Source organism: Triturus cristatus, chromosome 8, assembly GCF_964204655.1.
Source record: "Triturus cristatus chromosome 8, aTriCri1.1, whole genome shotgun sequence".
Classification (NCBI taxonomy): Eukaryota; Metazoa; Chordata; class Amphibia; order Caudata; family Salamandridae; genus Triturus; species Triturus cristatus.
In genome coordinates this window covers 1643697211-1643709778 of record NC_140591.1, presented here as the reverse complement: position 1 = coordinate 1643709778, position 12568 = coordinate 1643697211, and the positions used below count along the sequence as shown (strand labels likewise).

The 12568-nt window shown below is 46.9% G+C and overlaps 1 pseudogene across 1 annotated transcript in view; it reads right to left on the bottom strand.

Annotated features, from left to right (window-relative positions):
* Window positions 1-6998, bottom strand: part of LOC146808481 (TRPM8 channel-associated factor homolog) — a 213366-nt pseudogene extending 206368 nt beyond the window's left edge. The window contains exon 1 of the transcript XR_014967571.1: window positions 6867-6998. The product of XR_014967571.1 is annotated as a TRPM8 channel-associated factor homolog (transcript). The remainder of the gene's footprint in view (window positions 1-6866) is intronic.
* Between the last annotated feature and the right edge of the window lie 5570 nt (window positions 6999-12568).

Sequence of the window (12568 nt, the reverse complement as noted above, 5' to 3'; positions counted from 1 at the left end):
CTTTTCTGCGGTTCTACTGTGCTGTCTGCTGCTCTCCGACCCTGCTAAGAAAGAGCTGGAATCTGCCTTGCAACCAAAGTGATCTCCATGGGCTTATTGGCCCGCATCCTGTTGCTTGAGACTCAAGGGGTATCAAAGTCTCTACCCTTGCTCCTGTGCCTGGTTCACTTTAGAGAACAATGAATCCACTGACTGTGTGAAACAGCAATTGATGCATCATCCCTGTGGCAGGAACAGAACCTGGTGCATCACATCGGAACGAACACATCGCCTGCAGAAACCGATGATAGGAACCACACATCGCCTCCACATTAGTAAAAAGAGATTGATGCATCCTTTGACTGAGTGGAGAAACTGGTGCATCGCACTCGGAACCAACGCCTCTTGGTTTCAGCACTTTGTCTTTAGAACTGATGCATCATCCCACTGCGTGGAGAAAATTGACGCACCTCGCTGTTGAGACCAGGATAAGGTACTTTGTTCACCTGAGCTTGCGTGGGTCCTGTAGATGGCCTGTGCTCCATCGTAGTTGGCTGAACTTTTGACTTTGACATGGTCCAGTGCGACCAGATTATCCCCATTGGTGTTTTATTTCTTCTAAGCGTTAGAACTCTTTATTCTTTAAAAATTCATAACTCGACTTATAATTACGGTTTTTCGTCATTTTGGTCTTGTCTTATTTATAAAATGATTGCATATAGTTTTCCAAACTAGTGTGGTGTTTTCATTGTGTTACTATGTGTGAGTTACACAAATACTTTACGCATTGCCTCTTTAGATAAACCTGACTGCTCTGTGCCAAGCTACCAAAGGGTGAGCACAGGTTATCTTTTAGTGTGTATATGACTTACCCTGACTAAGACTATGGTTCCTGTTCGGACAGGGTGCATACCTCTGCCAACCAGAAACACAAATATTTCTACCACATTCTAGCTGAAAAGACGTTAGGAGAATCTTAATATACAGCAACCAATTACTACTACTTTTCCCTATGTATGCAGCCATGACTTTATATAAAACTTCTTCACAGGGATTCCTATGTAGTCAGACCTATTGTATCACAGGCTTCAGCGTGGCCTGGTCAGCTATCGGAGTTATACCAAGCGCAAGGTATAGAAGCACCAATGGACTCCCAGAACCCAGCAGTAACAAGGATCTTAGGAAGTTGTCTTCTGATAGCAGTAGCTTGTTTAGGTTGTACTACCCCCATAACTCTGCTCCATACAATGCAATCACATTTGGCTGGTAGATCTGCAGAATTATACTTATTGATTGACTGCCAACCTTTTCTTTAAAGTTGCAGATTATACAAGGCTGAAACATTATATATTAGCTTTCATAGTGTTTGTAATTAGGCCCTTTAACATACAATGGGCTATAAAAATATTCAATAATCGATTCAGTACATTTTAAGTCCCAGCTGACAAAAATACATTATCCTCAAAAAGCACTGCTTGGATGTTCTTGCCAGCTATATTTTGAACATCCGGATCTGCTTTTAACAAGTAGTCAACAACAGTGTTTAAAAGTAGGCTTAAAAGGACCTAGGCTAATACACAACCCTGCCTATCTCATCCTTCATTCTCAAGCATACCATTGCATTCGCCAGAAGGTCCAGACCGGATCCTGGCTGCGTACCTAGAATAAAATCAAATTATTCTACTTGAGAGAGTTCCAAACTCCCATCCCTACACTCAACTTCTCATGTTTATTGAGCTTGATGACTTCAGGTCTTCAAAGGTCAGATAAGTGACCACTTCTTACCAGCCATATACTTGAAGGTAATCATGTTTAAGCGAATTGCTTGATCCGCCATTGCCTAGGCCATAACATTCTTGGTGTCCATCCAGCCTGAAATCTATTGCAGTTTATCCTCAAACTCTTCAGAACAAGTACACACGGGAAGCAGTTGCAAGACTGAAACCTGTGATCGAAAAAATGCTAACACAGCAAATTCTAAGAGAAATGATGTGTAGTGTCTGCAGCTCACCTGTGATGATTACAAAAGAGAAAGCTGAAAATTGAGGATCTATAAAAGGGTAGTAAAATTGTAGTTCCATGTTGCCTTGTGGTACCGAATCTTGCTGTGATTTTGTTTTAGATTCCTGCAGATTAGTACAAAATCATCGACTCGTGCCAAGCATTCTTTTCCATTATTCTTCCTGAAGATCGCCAATATCTGTTTGTATTCAGACTCCTCCATGAAGTCCTGGTTCGGTGTCATACCCCTCAAGGTATACGGAAGGCCCATCAACCTTTAGTCAGGATACTTTTACCTTGACTTCATGTCATTCTCTTGCTGCATTTGGTTGAGCCTTATGCAGATTACCTATTTGATTATTATGCATATTATTTTTGCCTTCTCTAGTGCAACTTGAAATATGGAATAAACCTTTATAGTTTGTGTTTTACTACTGCCTCCAGGGGGGCTATTTCTTTTAAATGCTGATTTTCATCTTGTGTTTGGGTGCCTTTTGGGGACACACTGTCTCATACCTGCTTGAAGTTTCACATCGTCCCTGATCCTGCTTAGCAATAATAGCAATGAGTGAGTTCATTCTTCTGCTAAAGAGGTAACTTACAAGTCTCAGTTGTTCATCTCCTTTGGTTAGTGAAGTGGGAAAGGTGCCTGTTGCGGAGAAGTGTTTATAAACTGCAGGCCCATGGAACAGAAAATACTACAAAAGGTCAGGGTCTTAATTCAATGCAACCTAGGCAAATTGATTTATTTAGTACAGAGAAAGTTCATTGTATTAGACACCTATACTGACCACTGAGTGTAACCTCGAGGGCATAGGTTCTCTTGGAATCGGAATCAGATTTATTGTGCAATTATTTAAAGTTACTACAATCCATTTCAATGACACTAACATATGTGCAAACTGGAAATACGAAAAACCCCTTCACCATACAACTTCAACCCATTGTCCTCCACTGACTTTTAAAGGATTAGACCTGTAGGTGTAATAAACCCCCCTGATGGCTCCAGGTAACTATTGAAACCATGAATACCTGCTGGATAGACACACTCTTATGGAAGTATGGTATGATGGTTGGTTTATGCACCCACTGAAGACTTCACTCTGACATTTGAATTCTGTCCGATTTGTCCCACCTGAGCCATGTTGTCATCCATGCACCCAAAGGGTGCCCAGGAACCTGAGACAAGTACCAGCACTATTTAACCTTGTCAAGACCCTGACACACTGTATGAATGATACATATGGAGTAACTACCTACTCAATAATCCAGAAAGCTCTCTGGGCTTCAAATGTGGTAGGTAAGTATTACATAATATCAATACACAGTGTTGGCTCCCTCATTGGAGTGTGCAAAAAAGGGATAGATGGGATGCTTGAATTAACCCCAGCCACAGGTCACTCCTCAGGGCTGCATCCCAGTCTATTGTTAATATGCACACTCTGCCACCTCAGATTGGACCTAGTCATAAGCAAATCAGTCTTGACCCTGCTTCAGTAAGAACAGTCCAGCCAAAACCAAGGTGCACCAGTTCGAAGATCCTAGACTACCTCAAGGGTTGGAGGGGTTGGAAAGGAGGGGGTGTTAAGAGGCTGAAGAAGTTAGGGGAAGACCTGGGGAAGAGTGATACATGAAGAGCATGGGGAAACTCAACAATACAAAGGGTTAAGAGGAGCGAGAAAGTAGGGGTAAGAGGATGTAGAGCACTTCCTGAGAGGGGCCTGAATCACATGGAATTGAGGGGGACCAGGAACTTACCAATGGGCCTCTCAAGGAAATGAGGAGTATGAGAGCAGCTGTGGGTGGTGGTGTGGAGAAGGATAAACCATCCACAAAGAGAAGAGGAGGTTGAAGAGTGCAAGAGCAGGTGTGGGCGGTGGTGTGAAGAAGGTTAAACCAGCGACAAGGAGAAGAGGGGGTTGAAGAGTAGAAGAGCTGGTGTGGGCGGTGGTGTGAAGAAGACTCAACCAGCGACAAGAAGAAGAGGGGGTTGAAGAGTTGAAGAGGTGGTGTGGGCGGTGGTGTGAAGAAGGTTCAACCAGCGACAAGGAGAAGAGGGGGTTGAAGAGTAGAAGAGCTGGTGTGGGCGGTGGTGTGAAGAAGACTCAACCAGCGACAAGAAGAAGAGGGGGTTGAAGAGTTGAAGAGGTGGTGTGGGAGGTGGTGTGAAGAAGACTCAACCAGCAAAAAAAAGAAGAGGGGGTTGAAGAGTAGAAGAGCTGGTGTGGGCGGTGGTGTGAAGAAGGTTCAACCAGCGACAAGGAAAATAGGGGTTTGAAGAGTACAAGAGCAGGTGTGGGCAGCGGTGTGAAGTTGGCTCAACCAGCGACAAGGAGAAAGTTCATTGTATTAGACACCTATACTGACCACTGAGTGTAACCTCAAGGTCATAGGTTCTCTTGGAATCGGAATCAGATTTATTGTGCAATTATTTAAAGTTACTACAATAAATTACAATGACACTGACATCTGTGCAAACTGGAAATACAAAAAACCCCTTCACCATAAAACTTTAATCCATTGTCCTCCACTGGCATTAAAAGGTTTAGATACCTGTAGGTGTAATAAACCCCTCTGATAGCTCCAGCTAACGATTGAAACTATAAATACCTGCTGGATATGTTATCATGGTTGGTTTATGCACCCACTGAAGACTTCACTCTTACATTTGAATTCTGTCCGATTTGTCCCACCTGAGCCATGTTGTCATCATGCACCCAAAGGGTACCCAGGAACCTGAGACAAGTACCAGCACTATTTAACCTTGTCAAGACCCTGAAACACTGTATGAATGATACATATGGAGTAACTACCTACTCAATAATCCAGAAAGCTCTCTGGGCTTCAAATGTGGTAGGTAAGTATTATATAATATCAATACACAGTGTCGGCTCCCTCATTGGAGTGTACAAAAAAGGGATAGATGGGATGCTTGAATTAACCCCAGCCACAGGTCACTCCTCAGGGCTGCATCCCAGTCTATTGTTAATATGCACACTCTGCAACCTCAGATTGGACCTAGTCATAAGCAAATCAGTCTTGACCCTGCTTCAGTAAGAACAGTCCAGCCAAAACCAAGGTGCACCCGTTCGAAGATCATAGACTACCTCAAGGGTTGGAGGGGTTGGAAAGGAGGGGGTGTTAAGAGGCTGAAGAAGTTGGGGGAAGACCTGGGGGAAGAGTGATACATGAAGAGCATGGGGAAACTCAACAATACAAAGGGTTAACAGGAGCGAGAAAGTAGGGGGTAAGAGGATGTAGAGCACTTCCTGAGAGGGGCCTAAATCACATGGAATTGAGGGGGACCAGGAACTTACCAATGGGCCTCTCAAGGAAATGAGGAGTATGAGAGCAGCTGTGGGTGGTGATGTGGAGAAGGTTAAACCATCCACAAAGAGAAGAGGAGGTTGAAGAGTACAAGAGCAGGTGTGGACGGTGGTGTGAAGAAGGTTAAACCAGCAACAAGGAAAAGAGGGGTTTGAAGAGTAGAAGAGCTGGTGTGGGCGGTGGTGTGAAGAAGGTTCAACCAGCGACAAGGAGAAGAGGGGGTTGAAGAGTACAAGAGCTGGTGTGGGCGGTGGTGTGAAGAAGGTTCAACCAGCGACAAGGAGAAGAGGGGGTTGAAGAGTACAAGAGCTGGTGTGGGTGGTGGTGTGAAGAAGGTTCAACCAGCGACAAGGAGAAGAGGGGGTGAAAGAGTACAAGAGCTGGTGTGGGCGGTGGTGTGAAGAAGGTTCAACCAGCGACAAGGAGAAGAGGGGGTTGAAGAGTACAAGAGCTGGTGTGGGCGGTGGTGTGAAGAAGGTTAAACCATCCACAAAGAGACGAGGGAGTTGAAGAGTACAAGAGCTGGTGTGGGCGGTGGTGTGAAGAAGGTTAAACCATCCACAAAGAGACGAGGAGATTTGAAGAGTACAAGAGCAGGTGTGGGTGGTGGTGTGGAGAAATTCAACCACCGACAAGGAGACTATGGTTTGAAGAGTTTGAGAGCTGGTGTAGGCGGTGTTGAGAAGGTTAAACTAACAACAAGCAGTAGAGGGGTTTAAAGAGTACGAGAGCTGGTGTGGGCGGTGGTGTTGAGAAGGGTCAGCCAGCAAAAATGGAGTGAGGGGGATGAAGAGTATGGGGGAGTGAGGAAGAGCAGGAATGTTGGAATGAGAAGGAAAGGACCATGGAGACCAAGGACCGCAGTTGGCAAGCCTAAGAAGGTTTGTGCTCTTTAGAAAATTTAAGTGGAAAATGTGCTGCAAAATGCAGTTTCAGCCCATATTTTTAAAATGTTCTTGTGGGATAACCCCTATCCCTTGAACTCTCCCTGCAGCCTGTCCCTCTGACCTGCTTTGTTCACTCCCTCATTGACATAGGTTGAGTGGTGCTAAGGCCCTATTTTCAGAGATCAGCAGCTACCTCTGTCAGTACAACACAACACAATACAACACAGTACAATACAGCACAAAAATATGCTACAGCAAATGTCAATATCATTACAGCAACAGCGATAACTTAAGAAAATGTAATTAGATGATAGCAGTAATTGTAGTCATCATCAATGGAATGTGAATAATATAAAGACTATTGGTACAGATAACAACAGTACTTATAATGACACAAATAAATTCAACAAAACGTAAACGGACTTCACTCATGATAGGGTTCACAACCCCCCAACTACCCCTTTGGGCCAGAAGCACCCTCCCCCCACTACCCCAAGGCCCAGCTGCACCCTCTGCAGCTCTGACAATAGGTAGTAAGCCCCGCAAAATGGCATTGGTCTGGGTAGAAATTAGATCACTTACACCGCTTGAGCAGAATTAGCACCTAGTACTGGTAGGCATGGTGTCTGCCCCCTTCTAGGCTTCCCCTGCTCTGGGCACCCTCACACTCACCTGTTGGGGTGGGGTAGGCAGACTACCGTGCCAGACGTGCAGTGCTCAGAAGTGAGGAGATGAGACTTGGGGCTCTCGTGAGCAGAGTGTGAACTGCCCAGCAGGCAGTGGTGTTCAGTGTGGAGAGGAGCTGTCAGGTGTGCAGTGGTGGTCAGTACAAAAGAGGAGGACATTTATAGTCAGAGTAAATTATGTTAAGCAGCTTCTCAGGAATATTCTCACACAGCCTCCCCCATGGAGTCCATTTGCAGCAGTAAAAGGGCAGGCCTTGTTTGCTTTCATCATGAAATGCAAACTAACGCTGCAAGTCACTGGCATCCATCCTCATGACAGTAATCAGCTGCCAACAGCCTGGGGGACCAGAGAGGCCACAGCAAGGATATCTTCTAGGAACGCCAATACCAAATAGTTGTAAAACTACTGGCATCCCTTGTGCAGCATCACCAGTTAACACCGGGCGTGTCATAGTGCTGTTGCCGGGATCCACCAAGTTTTCCTTTCTAAACGTTTCTTCAGACATTGTTCTGTATGTGATGTCTTTTAGCATGCTCAGTTCTTTATACATGGATTCCACATCTTAGCCCAAGAGCAGTGAGGTGCTGGAATCTCCATTTAAAAGGCGTTATCTGCCATCTCGATCACATGGTCTGTTTATGGCTTGGTTGCCAACATTGGCCATTCTTGCCTTGTCAGCCATCAGCATTCATCTTTGACTCAAAAACCCAGCAAGAAACGTGCTGTAGCTAAAATTCCTGAACTGGTGGAAGGTCTTATACATGACATGGAACCCCTCCGCAGCTAGGTTTTAAAATTTTGCAAAGGGTCAATTTAGATTTGGCGGATAGGGTAATGGTCTGTTTGTCTCACTTGAGAGAAAACTTGCTCTGATAGAGTAGGGGTTGACACTGTGATAAATTAGGTTATTGGTTGACTGAGGTGTTGGCCCATGTCAAGCAACAGCCACAATCCCTGGTAGGGTGAACCACAAAAAGAAAAGTCGCTAAATTAACCTGTGCTTAACCCTCGATACCCTGGGTAGCCTTCCACAATAATCAGTCAAAACACAACACAAGAAAAATCCCTCACCAATTTGGAAAAATAGAGTACATTTTAATAAATTGTTTAACATTAAAAAAAAACAATCAGTAGAACTGTAGTGTAGGAAGGTGGATATCTGACTATGGTTACCCCCAAATTTTTGCCTAGTGTCTAGCTGGTTTTTCGACTTAGTTGGCCTGAGATCCTGCCATTCAGGCTCTCAGGCTATCTGCTCTCTCTGTAAAATTAAAACTATGCACCCTAGGTGCATAACCAATTGGAAGTGGATCACCCTGTCAGCCCCTGTACCAGTGTACACTAGGTACCCAGGGCATTGGTGTACCCAAGGCCTGCCCGGGGCTGAAGCATGTATTATGCCACCCCAGGCTTGGCCTAACAAATCTGACACAACTGGCTGATCACTCAGCTGGGGTAAGTTGGTGTAACCACCTCTTACTTAGGTGTAGTATACCTATACCTAACCTTAAATGGGACACCTGGTAACCTATAAGTCACTCCTATGGCAGGCCTTAACAATCCTGAAGGCAGAGTGCTTGGTTCCATGTGAGATGGTGCTCTGGCATGAGCTGAGCCTGTCTGCAGTGGTCGGAACAACTTCCTTCTACTGTTTCCAGATATCGTCATACCATATACTCTTAAGTGCATTATGAACCTCGCGGTTAAATGCTAACTTTGGTTTGGCTTTATCAAAACATGTCGAGTAAGGTGTCATACGAATTGGAATACTAACCCCTCGCCAATTCTGGCGACGGGGTTAGCATTCCACCCTTCTAGAGGGACACGACATGTACAGTACCTGAAACCCGGGTAAAATCAGACATAGCCTCAGCTCCACAAAATGGATGCTGCCACCACAGACACAAGTCTGCCCTCCTGCTGCTGGGAGTCCTTCCAGCTTGGGAGGTGTGGACAAAGGGTTTCCTGCCAGGGGAGGTGCGTGCACCACCCCAGACAGGATTTTGTGTATTGGTCAGGTAGGGCTTGAAAGAAACCAGACATGCCTGTGGCTCACAAGGAGCCTCGGGGCATATGCCAGTTCAAACCGGTCCTGGGGCACACCAGTCCCGGGCCTGGGGCGAGCTGGACAAAGGATTGGGGGTGTAACCACCCCCCTTCCTGGTCCCACCCTTAGGGAGGGACCTAGCAGGTAGTCCGGCCCCTAGAATCCGCTTAAAGGTAGGAGCTGTGTCCTAAGACTTCAGACATCCTGGAATCAACTTAAAACTAAGAAGAAGACGGGAACTTCGACGCTCTGCCGCACAGAGGACTGAAGCCAATCTCCCCTGTGGTCAGGGAGTGACCACCTTGCTAACGCAAGCACCATCCAGCGAATCGACGTCTGCTTTGCCGCCGCCTCCCGCCGGAGCCCGAGCCCAGAGACTGACAAGACCTGGACCTCCAGACCTCTCACCGCCCGATCCACAGTCCCTGCAAAGAGGAGACCCGTGGAGGCACCGAGACACGTGGAGCCAGCCATCTTGAAACGACTACGACAAGCTGACCAGTGCAACAACCGAGGCTCCCTCCAAGTTGTGCTTTGGGTCCTGAGAAGCCCAACCCTCGAGCAACATCTGCACCAAAGGTGAGCCCTCCAGCATCTCCACGATCTGCGTGGGGCCCTTCTGCATTTTGCCACTCGACGCGCCTAACCGGTTGCTGGCCCGCTGGCTAGTGGCCATCTTGGCGACGAAATCTACGAAAAACACCGCTGGTCTGGTTGCTCCAGACTGGCCCTTGCTCCCCTCCAAAGGAGCAGTTCCTCTGACCTTGCTGGTCAGAACTATCAGCTTAAACTCCTTGCCTACAACAATTGCTTTTGCCAAGGCTTGTTTGCTTCGATCAAGTCGCCGACACCGCCGACAGCGAGAGCCTGCGTGGGACAGCTCGTGACTCGACTCCTGGACGTCGTCGACCTTCAGGGACCACGTGGCTGCGGAGACAAGCTACCCCTCATCACCTGTTTGCACCCGACATCGCCTGGTACCCACCTGGTGCCACGCTGGTCACTGGCTAGTGACTGTGAACACTGTCCCCTCTGCTTTCAGGTCTTCAACATCTCCGATCCACTCTGGGATCAACTGCATCTCTTCCCGACCGACCGCCTGCAGCACTTTTGTCTACAGGCCCCACGGAACAGATAGAAGAAACCCGACGCACTTCGAGGCCTATGCACCCGCTTCCTGTGGGTGAGGTAAAGCTGGCACACCTGTGCCCAAGTGTAGTATTACATCTCTAGTGCCTGTGTTCCAAGTCTTAAGTTCCTAGGTCATCCGGAAGATTCCTTTTGCAGTAACTTTGTACTTTTTACGCACCCATTGAAACCTATGGGAGCACGTGTGTGACTATTTGCTCTGCACACGCGACCCGTGGACCTCCTGGTCACTAACTGAAGTTAGCTCCTTGTAGGCCCAGCGATTCTAGAGGCCCTAGGCCTTTTCCCTTTTCTGTTCGTGGTACTTATACCACTATTTTAGTATATGGTTTGAGTGGCCACCCGGGCCTATCCATATAAAGTGCAACTTCTGTGTATTCTACTGTAATCTTGTTTGACGATTTGTGCTCCTGTGCTCATAAAGAGACTAGGGGTTACTTTGAGAAATAAATACATATATATTTTGAATATATATCTGTGTGGGGTCCTTTCATTGGTATAAAAGGGGGTTACTATTGGTAAAACAGCTTGCTTAACACGCATCACGAGTTTAGCCTCAAAGACTGCTTAGCCTACGCTACCACTAGGGCAGCTAGTCCGAAAAGGTTGACTTACAACCACACCATAAGGGTTGCTTGGCATGGTACAAGGTGGTCACTAGAACTAGTGAACAGCATATACCAGGCCAACTTCTCACATTGGTGAGCAGCGGTTGGATTTGAGCTTGCTGTGTTTTACCATTGTAATCTCTTGGTTACCAATTGAAAGATCACATAGGTACCTGTAGGTACATATAAAACAAGATTAGATATACTTAAGTTCTACTGAACTTAGTTGTTGTAGAGCAAAGGGAGTAGCACACCCTGACTACAACTACTAGATAGGTTTAGTAGGTAAACCCAAGTGTAGGTAGATTGCAACACATCCACCCACACTTAAGAGCAATGGCCGGGGCAGAGGGGTCCACTGTACCCATCTCTGTTGAGAGTGACCCCCAGAGGGCACCATCCAGCTTTGCTACCCTTAATCAGAATGAGCTCAGGCATTTGGCAACTCTTAGAGGCCTTAAACAGCCCAAGAACCCAAACTCTGCTGAGCTCAGAGAGCTCTTACAGAATGATGAGAATCAGAGAGCACTCAAGAAAGCTTCCCAGTTAGCCCCCTTAGGGACAGGAACAGGAGGCCCCCTTTCTGAAGATGTCACTGAGACACCCCTTTCCAATAGTCACCCCTTAGATGGGATGCCTACCACAGAGGAAGAAAGTGAGGGGGACACAGACAGTGGTGAGGATGAAGGGAGAACTAGCCCAGTGCCAAGTGTTATACTTGGCCCAGCTAAACCAAGGCTATTGGGGACTGACAGTGGGTTCAACCCACTGGATCTCCCCAGTGGACTTAACCCAGGGCTTGGAAGGCAAAGGAATCGCTCAGGTGACTCCAATGCTTCCCATGGCTCTAGAGGCTCTCAAGGTCACTCCAGGAGAAGGATGACCACCCCTCAGAGGAGGGAACATGAGGCCAAGATGCAAGAAGCCCAGCTGAGAATCAGGAAGCAGGAGCTAGAAGTAGCCCTGATGGAAGAGAAACTGAGCAAGGCTAGGCAGCATAGAGAGAGTGGGTCTATACCCACTGGTGGCAGCAATGTCCCTAGGGACAAAGATAGGGTCTTTGACAATAGGAACCTGTCCAAGATTGTGCCCCCCTACAAAAGTGGGGATGACATCCACAAATGGATGACTGCTCTTGAGAGAGCCTGCAAAGTGCAGCAGGTTCCTGAAGACCAGTGGGCAGCAATCTTATGGCTCTCCTTTGAGGGGAGAGGCAGAGATAGACTCCTCACTGTTAGAGAAGAGGATGTCAGAAATTACAGAGTCCTGAAGAGTGTCCTAGTTGATGGGTTAGGCTTAACCACTGAACAGTACAGGTTAATGTTCAGAGACACCCAGAAGACACAGACCCAGGACTGGTCTGAATATGTGGAATGTGCCACTAAGGCTTTGGAGGGTTGGTTGCTGGGAAGTAAGGTGTCTGATTTTACAGGATTGTACAATTTGATGATGAGAGAGCAGATTTTAAGTAATTGTCAAAACCAGCTTCTCCATCAACACCTGGTAGACTCAGATTTGACCTCTCCCCAAGAATTGGGAAAGAGGGCAGATAAATGGGTCAGGACCAGGATCAGGCCTAAAAACCAGGGTGGTGACCAAAAGAAAGATACCACCAAGCCTCAAGAGAAGGGTGGGGATAAAGAAAAAGAGAAACCTTCCTCAGGGCCCCAAAACTCCACACAGGGTGGTGGGTCCCAAGCTCCCTCCTCTACCACAGCTAAAAAGCCCTACTGCCATGAGTGTAAAACTCCTGGGCATTGGAAAACTGACAGCGGTTGCCCAAGGGCTAAAAACAAAACTGTTCCTCCAATTACTCCTGTCACACCACCTATTACTGTCAGCAGTAATCCCCCAGGTGGTGGGAGTGCCCCCAGAAATCTGGG